Source organism: Cynoglossus semilaevis, chromosome 20 (genome assembly GCF_000523025.1).
Source record: "Cynoglossus semilaevis isolate Cse_v1.0 chromosome 20, Cse_v1.0, whole genome shotgun sequence".
Lineage (NCBI taxonomy): Eukaryota > Metazoa > Chordata > Actinopteri > Pleuronectiformes > Cynoglossidae > Cynoglossus > Cynoglossus semilaevis.
In genome coordinates, this window is record NC_024326.1 from 11,546,002 (window position 1) to 11,557,992 (window position 11,991).

At 40.7% G+C, this 11,991-nt stretch overlaps 1 long non-coding RNA gene across 1 annotated transcript in view; it reads left to right on the forward strand.

Annotated features, from left to right (window-relative positions):
- Window positions 1-9,171, forward strand: part of LOC112488700 (uncharacterized) — a 22,225-nt gene extending 13,054 nt beyond the window's left edge. The window contains exon 4 of the long non-coding RNA XR_003053064.1: window positions 4,064-9,171. This is a non-coding gene — a long non-coding RNA (uncharacterized LOC112488700). The remainder of the gene's footprint in view (window positions 1-4,063) is intronic.
- The last annotated feature ends 2,820 nt before the right edge of the window (window positions 9,172-11,991 follow it).

Consider the following 11,991-nt stretch of genomic DNA (forward strand, 5'->3'; position numbering starts at 1 on the left):
CCCTCTCTCACTGACACCATGTACTGTACATTGTTCCTGTTGTAATGTCAGTGTTACTTTAGCTCTTCTTTACACAGCTTGATTCCAGCATGAAAGATTACTGCCAGGGTTAGCTGTGGATTTTGCACCGTCTTTCTTCTCTTTCGACAAGTTCCCCGACACATCCTGAGTCGTGGCCTCTTCTGTTTTTTGTTTTTTTTGACTCTGTTAACAGTCGTCTTATGTGTGGAAATGCAGAGGGGAAAAGTTTAAGGCTTCAGTCACGATCTGGCCGAGATTAAACCTGAACCTTTGAGTTTGTCTCTTTGTAGAGATCACTTTTCCTTGGATCGTGTTGTGTTCTGGGTGGTTTTTTGCCGGTGGCTGATAATATGCCTTTGTGTTTGCGTGTGTTTGCGTGTGTGTTTGCGTGTGCTGCACGGCTTGTGCCAATTTTTCCCCGTACTGTGATTCTGGGACAAGATGCGAAGCCGTTGCGAGGACGCTGGGCGTGTACCAAACGCGGAGGACAACAGAAGGGTTAAACAAATTATGCACTGAGTATTTGCATTTTACTCCATAAATAGGAGAAACACCAACAGCCAAAGAGGTGTTAAAAATGTCAGTGTAGCACTAGGGATTATAATCCAGACATCAGGGAGAGTAGGGATGATATTTAACTTTTTTAGAAGCATCTCTAGACACTGTTGACAACAAAACATCGACAAATAAACTCAGAGTGACCCACAGCTGCAGAGAGGAGCATAACTTTTCAGTATTTTAGAAGAAAGTATAAAGTTCGATAGTAATGTCTTTAAATCAAAACACTGTAATTAAACACTTTTAACTTAACACTTCAGAACACAGAAATAAATAGAACACAGAAGGTTCTTTTAACGTGCTTCTGAATTTACTTTTAAATCATTATCATTCAACAGCAACAATGTAAACAAACAACAAAAGAAGAAAATTCAAGGATGAATGGGGGGGTGGAGTGGGGGTAATTTCCAAAACCAAGCTTTTTGCATGGCGACTTCACTGAGCACAATGCTCTCTTCAGTGCAATAAATAGTTGTTTATTGCAATAAATGGCTGTGTGTGTGTGTGTGTGTGTGTTCCCTCTCCTGCAGTGTTGTTTGCGGGGCTCTGGAGGTGTTTGATATCATCCCCTGCAGTGCCCTCTTTAGACTCTCTTTAGTGCCTGGTGGGGAGGCCCAAAGGCTAAGGCACAGCAGGAACCTGCCCTCTCTCACTGACACCATGTACTGTACATTGTTCCTCTTGTAATGTCAGTGTTACTTTAGCTCTTCTTTACACAGCTTGATTCCAGCATGAAAGATTACTGCCAGGGTTAGCTGTGGATTTTGCACCGTCTTTCTTCTCTTTCGACAAGTTCCCCGACACATCCTGAGTCGTGGCCTCTTCTGTTTTTTGTTTTTTTTGACTCTGTTAACAGTCGTCTTATGTGTGAAAATGCAGAGGGGAAAAGTTTAAGGCTTCAGTCACGATCTGGCCGAGATTAAACCTGAACCTTTGAGTTTGTCTCTTTGTAGAGATCACTTTTCCTTGGATCGTGTTGTGTTTTGGGTGTAGGTGACCCGGTGGCTGATAATATGCCTTTGTGTTTGCGTGTGTTTGCGTGTGTGTTTGCGTGTGCTGCACGGCTTGTGCCAATTTTTCCCCGTACTGTGATTCTGGGACAAGATGCGAAGCCGTTGCGAGGACGCTGGGCGTGTACCAAACGCGGAGGACAACAGAAGGGTTAAACAAATTATGCACTGAGTATTTGCATTTTACTCCATAAATAGGAGAAACACCAACAGCCAAAGAGGTGTTAAAAATGTCAGTGTAGCACTAGGGATTATAATCCAGACATCAGGGAGAGTAGGGATGATATTTAACTTTTTTAGAAGCATCTCTAGACACTGTTGACAACAAAACATCGACAAATAAACTCAGAGTGACCCACAGCTGCAGAGAGGAGCAAATAGTTTCAGTATTTTAGAAGAAAGTATAAAGTTCGATAGTAATGTCTTTAAATCAAAACACTGTAATTAAACACTTTTAACTTAACACTTCAGAACACAGAAATAAATAGAACACAGAAGGTTCTTTTAACGTGCTTCTGAATTTACTTTTAAATCATTATCATTCAACAGCAACAATGTAAACAAACAACAAAAGAAGAAAATTCAAGGATGAATGGGGGGGTGGAGTGGGGGTAATTTCCAAAACCAAGCTTTTTGCATGGCGACTTCACTGAGCACAATGCTCTCTTCAGTGCAATAAATAGTTGTTTATTGCAATAAATGGCTGTGTGTGTGTGTGTGTGTGTGTTCCCTCTCCTGCAGTGTTGTTTGCGGGGCTCTGGAGGTGTTTGATATCATCCCCTGCAGTGCCCTCTTTAGACTCTCTTTAGTGCCTGGTGGGGAGGCCCAAAGGCTAAGGCAAGCCTGTGATTGTAGCCCCCCACCGGGCTGGGAATGAGGGGCCTGCCTCCCTCCAATTACACTCAACCCTGCCCCATGAAACGTGGGGCTTTACGGCTCTTATCCAATACGAACCCCAGGCAATAGAGGGCAGGGAGAATGGGGCAGCAGCAGGTAGTAATGGAGCTTAAATGGCAACAGGCATTCCTCAGTGAGAGGCCTCTCCCAGAGCAGGAGACAGTCAGGGCAACAGGTGACGGATGGACGCCAAGCTCACGTGAACCACAGACACACACACACGGATAGACACACACAGACATGCCAGTGCAGGTTCTGGCATGTACACAAACACACATTTCTGACATAGTCAAACGACGAAACGTATTGTTTTTTTTTAATCACAAAAGCAAGGCAAACAAGGCAGTTAGACGATGGGAAAGAAAAATAAAACAACTTGATTTAAAGGCACTTAGACAAAAAAGAAATAGTATAAAAAAAACCCACAGAAATAAATGTATATGTTGTCACTTAAAGTGCACATTTATACATCATCAGTAGTTTCAACATTTGGGGGAAAACAACTTGATTTAAAGGCACTTAGACAAAAAAGAAATAGTATAAAAAAAAAAACACAGAAATAAATGTATATGTTGGGGGGGTTGAGGCTTGACATTAGTCGAGGGTGGTAATAGTGTTACGTAATATTTTTAGCAGTATCTGTGAATGTGCTATTGACCATTAGGTAAAGGATAGAACAGGTCAAGTTCAATTGTAGTTTTCCAAATGGTGGGTCATGGGCCAAAAGTGACTTTATGATAATTTAAGGTGTTTTTCGTCTTCTTTTCCAAAAGGTCCATTCCAGTTTTTGCAAATATACTTAGCGTATAATGGCTTCAAAAACGTCGATTGGACTAGTAACTGATCTTAAACCTCAACTTGTATTCCTTCTTCTTGATTCTTCATCTTCTTGCCAGATTATTTAGCCCTGGGTAAAATGGTATTTAGAAGTTATTTCTGGATCCTTCTGAACCAAGCACCAGGCCAAGAAGTTATGCAACAAGATATCTGAGGATTTTCCGTCTAGTTTATCCCAGCAGCTCTCCTTAAATCCTATAAGGTAGCTAGGTATGTGAAGTCCAGGACCGAAAGGCCCAGGGGAAAGGTTTGGTCTCACACTGTGACGTCTGGTGTGAAGCACACTTTGGCACCCAGGTTTTAATGGTGCCATCACCACATTGTCTTCACAGGATTTCACAGTGTATTTGGACTAAAAACATCAGATAGTAAACGGAGCTGTAGGCCGTCCATAAATAATGATGGTGATTTTTATGGTGGGACACTCTTCAGGAAAGGGGCAGGTCAGCTATTGTAGCCCCTGCTGTGAGATCCACCGGCTGCCCACGAGGCACAGCAGTGGCAGCAGCACGTCACGGTCAAAATTGATTGTCTGTGTGATAGTGATTTATATCACACCAACATTAGGACTTAGTCTCTACACACAAAAAACACCTGTTGATTTATATCACACCAACATTAGGACTTCTATTCAAATCTATGGTGGCTGTAGCGGACAGGCAAAAATGTTAGACATATGTTGCTTAGTATTTGTGAATAACTTTCTAACTCTCAAGTATGATGTGATGTGTTCAATCTAGGGTCCAGGGAACAGCAATTGTCACTCCATCAGAAGAACTACTTGATTCATCATCCATGTGTCCAACCATCTACATCTGGGTGGAGACGGGCGGAACTGACTTTAAGGTAAAGGTGTTGCCCAGGTAGAGTTGCCCCTGCTGCTACCGTCCACTGTGTCACACCATGGGGTAAACTAACGGCAGCCCAGCCAGGCAGTAGATTTAATTGATCGCATTGTTCACATTTCCGTAGATATATTTACAGACGGTTGCAGTCCCACACGCCCACCGTAACCTGAGCTGTAGGCACATCACTAATGACAACTGTGATTTTACAGTAGGAGGGGGCTCCCGGGAAAGGGGCTGGACAGGTATTGTTGTCACTGTGGTGAAGCCCATTGGGCATCAACTAAAACACACTCTGTAAACATTGAGTTGACTAGTGGCAAAGACCGTTGCAGCCAAGAACATTTGTGGAGGTTCAGAAAAGACACCGCGACACAAATATAAATTGAAATCAGCCCTATTGTATTTGGAACTTCATGATAAAAAGTCATAATTTATTTCATTTGTAATATTTTAGATTATAGTTTTTATTGGGCTTTAAAAACTTTAAAGTTTAGCCGTCTAAGGTAAGAGAGACAGACCAAAACTACAACAACAATTCATCAGTTACTTTAAAACTTGAAATGCCATTCCCTCCTTTCTGAAGCTGAAAAATGCATGTGTGTGTTTGTGTCGGTGTTGCAGTACGGCACGTGATGGTTGAAGATTACCGTACAGTACTGCCATGTACAGTAGTACTGTCATACACTTGTAATTGTGTGATATAATTTAATTAACTACAGTGAGTCATCTGTTGATGACATTTGACTCAGTCTGACTCACGGACGTCGCTCACGCCCAGGAACACCTTCAGCTGCTGTGGCCTTTGTGTTTGAATTATTTAAAACTCCTTGTCCAAACTTAAAAGTTAATGCTTCATTGAAAATAAAACAAAAAGGCAACAACAGCAGAAGATTTTCTGAGAATAATACAATATGCAATAAATTAGTGATTACCAAAACAACATCCATGTACAAGCCAGAAAAAAAAAAAAATTAGCCAAAGTAGTGTTATTACGGTTAGTAGTAGTAGGAGGAAGAGGAAGAGGAAGAAGACTTCTCCACCCATTCCCCTCCTTTACTAAAAGAAAAGTTAGTGCTTCGCCCACTCCACCGAAAGATTTTTTATGTACTAATTTAAAGATCTTTTTTATCAGGGCAGAACTTTAAAAAAAAAAAAAAAGCCCTGAAAAAGCCTCAGCTGTAAAGCGGCTCAGCTCCAAATGTCTGAGGTCATTTTCCCGTGGAACCCTTACCATGTCATGAGTGACAGCAGCAAAAGGGTCGGAAATCGCACTGATTGTTGTGCGTGTTTTGGCAGTTGATCACACGCAGTCAATAATTTGTTTTTCTCATTTTTTCAACCATCATGTCACCTGACCTCCTGGTAAATGCTAAGTAAAAGCTGCAGTTATGTAAGCATTTCCTCTCTGCCAAATATTCAGTAGAGCGATAAACTGAAACGCTCTGATGTCTTATCAGAAGCGCAGGTGCAGCCAAGTGTGTGTGTGTGTGTGTAACCCTGCTAAACGCCGCACAATAACAATAATGGCTGAAACCATGGGCCTTCTGACCGTGCTGGAGAAGTTAATTTGGCAATTTGGTTGCTACTGTTAGCCGTCTCCAATTTTTTGCGTTTCTGCTTGAGTTTGTTTACGATTTCCCTGTTTTGATGAACAAGTGAACACAGTTTTGTTCAACAGGTCTCATTAAAAAAGGCGGTAACTGCTCCCATCTTTGTCTGTGATGCTAAAATAATTCCTGACATTGAATAAAACACTGAACAGCAGTAGGAAAGTATTTGAAGGGAGTATGGGTGCACCCCAGCGTACGCTCATTAAACACTATTTTAGGAAGCACACAGGGAGTGCGGGTGGAGCAGCACTTGTGCTATATAATGGTGGTGTTCTATAATTGGACTAGAACGCACAGCCCGTCTTTGTCCTTTGTATATGAAGATTTAAGATAGTGACTGGTTGAAAATCCTGCTCAATTTAATCACTGCCGGGCCATTGCACGAGTGCGTGTGTGAGTTCACATGCTGAACCTGTTTGTCACAACAGGTGGATATAAATGTTCCAAAGAAAGCTACGAGCAGGCATTTTATTGACACACTGATTCAACACAGCGTACATAACATTTATTTAACTAAATGGATATTGCAGTACTGTATATACAGTACCATAAACCATAGCTGTTTGACTGTTAGCACAGGCATGTGTGCGTTTAAGGCTAGTCAGACTCGTTGTTAGTCAAACACTTTCTACATTCCCACGAGGCCAGTACTGTAGTTCTGCCTTTTGTACTCCTACTGTCGATTTGCTTGTTGCATCTATTGAAAAGACCATGATATTTGCATACACACGTTTTTTCTAAGAGTTTTTAAAAGCTTTGTTTCTAAGGCTTAGATGTTCTTACTTTGAATGAAAAGGTCAAAATTATTATGAAATGAACTGTAAATAATCCTCTAATCTAACATCAAACTTCCCGACTAAGCTTTCAGTTTTTTTTATATATATATAAAGAGTCATTGTTAGCTTCTATTTTGACCATTTAGGCAAATTCAAAACCAGGAAAATAGAAAATAGAGGTGGGAAAATATTCAGATAGCACTGACTAACAAGATACTTTTTTAAATATGACAATTTAGAAAAAAAAAAGATTAACAGTTCCAGTACGTTATAGCTAATTTGATCCGTTTTTTTAAATTTGCACTTTGTGGATTCAATGATCCTGTAAAGCCTATCTTTAGTCTGTCAATTAAAGCATTGGTTTGAGGGTTGTTGTTTTTTTTTTTTGCTACGGCCTAATCGATATTTTTCACCTTTTTTCAGCTAAATCTTAAAATGAAATTAACAATAGTGCCTCTGTTTTCTTTGTTGTTGTTGTTGTTGTTTTCTACTAAACATGGCATGACATGGTAAACTAATTCAACACAAAAATGTTTGGAAAATACAAGGCTTTTCAAATATCATCGACATGTGCCGTAAAGACAAACGCTGTTGTTTACATCTGAAACGGTTCCACTCTTCACTATGATGGTTGTGGGGGAAGCAGCTATGGTAGGCACGTAAGTTCTTTTTTTTTTCTTTTTTTTTTTTACCATTGACACCTTTCTTAGTACTGGTAACATGCCAATCCTGGTGTGACCCAACCAGAACGCCTTTCCATGGAACACATCACCATTCTAAGAAAAGTCGTATACCCAAGACTTGACCACCAGTTATGGTTTAACTGATTAATCTATGACACCTGTGTAGGTGTTGGCACGAATTTATCTGACTGGTTTCTTACTAAATGATAGATGAGATAAGCCGCGGGTGTGTAGAATGGAATGTTAGGGCGCTGTAAAAAGGAGGAATTTAACTGGAAAAATACGGTTTGTTTGAAAGTCACTGCTGTTGGATTTCTTTGAATGTTTAGTTGTTGGAGGTTTGTTTCCTCAGGTAGATGGTGTTTGTGAACGCGTTAGCTATTGATTCTGCCTGTTGATGTGGTTAAAGAAACATCGTCATTGAACACTGAGATTAAATCAGCCTTCAGGGCTAACATGGCGTTCATATAACTGAGCAGCAACATAGAGTACAATGTGGAACCAGAGAAGAATTCCTCGTCCACAGGCTGCACTCCCTTCAAGGTCTACATAGACCGATCTATTTGGGGTTGTGACCCCTTTTTGACATCACAGATTTCTGGCGACCCCAGAAACATTTAAGACTCATGAAAGGATGCAGTTGTTTAAAATGGCGTGCGGTGTTTTTAATTATCATTTCAAAACGAACAAAAATTAGTTGAAAAAATATTTTTATCTGTATTTTATTTATTATCAATTACCAGTCACTTCAACCGGGAGTCGAACCTGGGCTGCCTGGGTAAAAGCAATAAAACCTGACCATTAGACCATATAGAAAAAAATTACCGTGCAAGTCTTAGCAAACGACACAGGCACAAGGTTAGGAGTTAGAACATGTCTGTTAAGCTCCCAGTGTAAAAAGCAGAGACACTTCTAAGTGGTGAACTGGTTCGCTGCCCTAGGGCTGATGAACTGTAACTGTGCCCATGCAGCGTACATAGAAGCTGGGCTAACTGTAAAAAAAAGACCTGAGCTTTTTTAATCAAACTTAATGTTATTTACATTGTCTTCTTGGCAAAGTCAGCGTTGGTTCTGACGTGACATTTACAGCATTGACGTAGGTTTGTAAATACAAACTGATCCTGCCATTTAACACAAAAACAATCCACCGTGATTTCACCTAACAACCGTCATTCAAGCCTGGAGGTGTAATTGTGTGTGTGGGTCTGTGTGTGTATTTTATGTAGACGTTGCAGTTGCAGCTGCGTAACCTTTTGAATCTAGACAAAGACCCCGACCCCCAATTTTCCATTTTAATCATTGAGATGTAATGACAGTAATATTTCATTCAAATCTATCTCCACATGCTTTGTTAACACGCGGCGTCCCCATTAATTATGAAGGGTCTCCATCCATTATTTCATTTGAGAGTGAAACACTCGTGGTGAATGTACGACTGACGCGATCGCTCTCAGGACAATTCCACGGCTCCAACTCTGCAGACAGAGAGGAGAATGTTTTGTCCAGGAAAGTGTCCGTGTGAAGGACAAGAGGTCCAATTAAAAAGCACTGAGATGTTTGATTGTCCAATTCGACTAAAAACAAAACAAAACTGTACGTAGTATGAGCATACAACAAATAAAAAAAAAAAGATTGGAATTGCCATTCCCAAGATGAGTGGTGGTTTTCTATAGAATTTTTACTATTGACACAAAAATAAAACCTTATTAAATCAGGCTTTATTTTAATGAAGTCCATTCAGACCAAATTTACAAAAGGCATTTTTGTCTCAGTGCATCTGACAGATTTTACACTAAGTCTGGAATAATTACATGTAACAAGGACATAATGGAGAAATGTGTTATATTATAAATGTATTATATTTACATAGAAAACCAAATTAGGGACGACAGTTCGAGAGTCCTACCACTGCACGCCTCTCTTTGGACAGAATAGATGAAAATAAAATAAAAGGCCAAGCTTCTTATTATTTTTGATGAGTTATGTTCAACAGCTACATTTTCATCTGGACATCTTTTTTTTTTTTGGACTTGTTTGTAAAGTGACGTTTGGTCAAAAACTGAAATGTTTCTTCAAACTTTTTTTTTATTATTTCCACCCTGGTGGTCCGACTGTGTGGGAAATCTTACTAAACTAAACCTAGACGTTCCCTGCAGGACAGATATGCAAGGTGGATGGATAAGGAGATAAAGACATAAGGAGAAAAAAACGATAAGGAGTTAAAGAGAAAGAGAGGCATTTTGAGGTTTAAGGAGGTAACAGACAACTTGAGCTCCTCAGAATTCCAATACTTCCGATCGGTTTGACATTCGAAAGGCATTCGCTTTGAACCTTGGGCTCAGCCCTGAGGTCAGAGCAGAGCAGTTGATGACACTTACAGAGACCAGTGCACTGGAGATTGAGAGGAGAAATGAGGAGGAGTGGGGGAGACAAAGGGAGCTGCAGAGAGGCAGAGAAAAGGGGGAGAATAGAGGAGATCACAGTGATGAAAGAGAAAAATGATGAAGAGACGTCAAGGTGGTATAGGGTTGGAGGGGGGTGAGCTTAGGAAGTAAGAGGTTACCGTGGAGGGCTTTGGTTACGTAGGCAGAGAATAGAGAGTGTCAGGACAGGTGAGAGGGTCCAGGAGTTCTGAGGGGTGTAGCAGATAAAGGATAACATGTCACTGAGGGTCTGTACTCTGAAAACACAATGTAAGGTCACTGCCTCTGACTGGGACTCTTTTCTTCAGTGACAGCTTGGAAAATGATCTGACCCTAATAACGTGGCATTCAATGTTTTTCTTCTTCTTTGAAACATGCGCTAATGTTCAGAAGTTTTAGGCAGGTGAGGAGTCGATGGTCGATGCCTCGACCTGCCTAACACTTTTGCTCAGTATTTTGGGTGCAGTGAATAAAGTCCCACACAAAGTTCCTCCATGACTCTGACTTTTGGGTTTTACCACAAGTTGCATCATTTTTGTTGTAAAGGACAATAATTTTCTGAGGTAAATAAGTAGATAACGAGTCTCCGCAGAGTTCATGTCGGCAAAGTGTTTAGGTACGAGGACATAAAATTGTTGTTGACACATTTTTCATCAGATATTGTAGCATCTTATTTTCTGTTTTGTAATGCAGAGGCATAGTGCAATATTTTATCCACGATTCTGAGGTGTTAATAAATATATAATCACGAGTTACATTTTTCAGTTTAAACACAATAGTAAAGTATTGATTGAATCTATTATTATTTTTATTTCTCCCCCCATGTTCCAGGACTATAATATCAAAAGGACAGAGAACAATAGTCTTAGCCGCCCTGCAGGTGAATGAGGAGGGTTAACTGCATTTTGGCCAACTCTGAGTTGTCTTCTCTGTCTAACTGCTCCTGACCCTAGGGCACACGAGGTGTTGGGAGGCCAAAGTTCAGAGGTCAAGGCTATCTGTCAGGCTCGGGTGAAACTCCTTCAAACAGTGGAGGCCACTTTTTTTTCAGTTTGAGCTCTGAACAATGTCTACCATTGTCTTTTCACACGTCCAGCACAGAGTTTGTGCAATGAGATACGAAAGGAAATGTATCAGATATGAACATTTAAAGCCACGGTGTTTATTGTTGTTTTATTTCTTAATGACTGAATTTATATTTTACATTTCTTAGAAAATTTGTCAGGAGGAACTCTTTTACAGCAGTGAGATCTAGTTAATGATGTGCAGGGTTTCTAAAGGGACCGAATCCCTGTCTCTTCCTACGTGTGCGAAATTACTATAAAGACAACAAACAAAACATAACATTTTTCAAAGGTTAATTTTTGGTCGTCTGTTCATGATGATGTGACTGGATAACGTCTCGTATTCGTTTTTATCTCACGCCTGAGAAGCAACTTCTCGTGGATATCCAATCCTGACATGACCCCAAGTAACAGTGATCTTTATCCAATACAGACAACACACACACACAGACACACACACACACTGTGTGGCTGAGGTATACTATTTCTTGAGCTCCACTGGAGGAAACCACTGAGTCCCATCTGTCTGACAGAGGACGTAGGTGTGAGACCAAAGAGAGGGTCTCCAGCCACAGCAGTTAACGTGTGCCTTTGGGGGGGCTGGGGGGGGGGGGTGGGGGGGGGTAAATGTAGTTGCTGCAGCCTTAGGGACGGACCTCTGTGCTTTGTTTTACTGTGCACATTTACCTGTCTCACTCTGTCCCTAACTGACGATAACTGACGAAGACCAAAAAATATATAACTGAACAAATATCACAAACTTATACATACGTAGTCGAGAACTGCCCCTGGGCAACTTGTATGGGTTGTATTCATAACTCCCCACCTTTATTTAGCATCACTTCATTTTTACGACTTGACTCCTGACTTGAACTTCTTTTTCTTTGCTGGATTTTTTTTTGTCAAGCTGAAGTTACATGTTTTCTACCACTGTACATTAAGTCACTGTCCTCCAGGTAAACTGTGCATGGACTGGTAGCAAACAGCACCAAGTTTCACAACTGCCTCTGGCGACAAGGGCCATTTACTGGTTTGTAGATGTACAACAAGCGACAAGTTTTAAGAAAGTTGCCAGTTTCAAAACTAATTTCTTGCCCTTCAGTCCCCCCCCCCCCCCCCCCACTCCAATGCACCTGAGCATGAGACTTACTATAAATGAGTGTTAGCAGTCAAAATGCTATCACAATCTTAAAGTCTTAACATCAGATTTGGGACACTGAAGGACCATGGCTACTCTCCCTGAAGAAAATTCCATTGAGTCTAT